Raw genomic sequence first — 1,582 nt, 5'->3', positions numbered from 1 at the left:
CCATGATGCAAGCTACTTCACTAGTTGTTAACCATAACATAATCATAACCATAAAATTCTAAAACTGAGGGTAAAGAAATCTTTTCTTAGGTAAGTGTAGAGAAGTATAAAACTTGACTAACAAACTGCCCAAAGACAAAGTCCGTTTAAGACAAGACTCTTCATTTTGTGACATTTACAACTAGTCTCTCATTTGTTACGTAGTCAAATGATATTCATTTATATTTTTACACAGAATACAAATACATGTTTATTGTACAGTATTAAGGCTTTGTATTCATAGTTCACCAAAACTTAAAAAAAAAAGATAAAAAGATTAGGTGCTTCTCTCCCTCAAACTTTACCTGCACTTCCAACCAGCTAAAACTACTTGACCGAATGGGATCAAAACAAATACTATAAATGACACCAAGTCCTTTAAATCTGGCATTCCAAATGTTATTTCTTGGCATAGGTAACCTTCATAGCATGGGGTGGTGTGACCTTAAACCCTTGTAGAGCATCTCTGGCAGTTCCAGTCTGCCCATCATTTTCAAATTCTACAAATGCAATGTCATGTCTCCCAGGTACCAAGCAAATTTCCCTGAACCCAGGGAACTGATTGGACAACATGGATAACATCATCTCATTTGTGTCTTCTGGTGAGTTATTTAGGAACAGAATATAGTTTGGAGGGTAATCGGGGACCTGAGGATTTGATGCTGCATTTCCTTGAGTATTAGCTGAATTTGGTGTTCCCTGACCAGGCTTTTTGTTTGCAGCTGTTGCAAGCCTGTTGCATGATTTTAGCTTTCTTCTTTTCCTTGTCAGCATAAATGTCATGCATTTTAGATATTATTTCAGAATCTGTTTTTGCATAATGAATTCTCATTGGTTTACCATAAAATAGAAATCCTTGTAACTGTCTCAAAGCCTTTGAGGATAAGCACAGTTCCTTAAACATAACAAAAGTCTGTCCCCTCATTTTCATGGTCTTCAAAGCTACAATATCTACCATATGTCCAAATTGAAAAAACAGGGCATACAGGGATCTCCTCAATTCATCTTTTTAAATTTTTGTCATTCATATTGTTTTTATAAATCATGTGAGTTGGTCTAATATCCATGTTTGGGTAAAACCCTTCAAGTAGCCTGAAGCCTGTGCCTTCTGCTTAAAGCAAAAGCCAGAAAATGACACTGGCTTATTGAACGAATAAAAAATAGTGAACAAACTTACCAGTCCACACATGTTTGTTATGTCTTATACAAAATAAGACAGATTTTTTTAGATGAAGCTGTAAACATGAGTATTCAAATAGAAAAAGAATGCCCTTTTGTGAGTTGTATACTAACTCAATGAACAAATAGTAGACCAATATGGACACAAATGGTCAAATACATAAATGAACTAGTAAGCATAATACTCCTTTTCTCAGCTGAAAGATGGCTTAACAGGTAACATCACTGGCTGCTGTTCCAAAAGACAAGAGACTCAATTCCCAGAACCCACAATAGTCTATACGTCCAGTTCTAGGGAATCTGACACCCTCTCCAGGCCTATTTGGTCACTGCATATGTGTGTTAAGGGTTAACTTGAAAGACA

General features: G+C 36.0%; 1 pseudogene across 1 annotated transcript; it reads right to left on the bottom strand.

Annotated features, from left to right (window-relative positions):
- Positions 1 to 378: 378 nt before the first annotated feature.
- On the bottom strand, positions 379 to 1,163 carry LOC311584914 (U2 small nuclear ribonucleoprotein B''-like; annotated as a pseudogene). Its single transcript has one exon. The product of its transcript is annotated as a U2 small nuclear ribonucleoprotein B''-like (transcript).
- Between the last annotated feature and the right edge of the window lie 419 nt (positions 1,164 to 1,582).

Source organism: Acomys minous (genome assembly GCF_964271855.1).
Source record: "Acomys minous genome assembly, chromosome: 15".
In the NCBI taxonomy this organism is placed as follows: Eukaryota; Metazoa; Chordata; class Mammalia; order Rodentia; family Muridae; genus Acomys; species Acomys minous.
The sequence above is the reverse complement of the archived record's forward strand: the minus strand, read 5'-3'. Positions and strand labels throughout refer to the sequence as shown.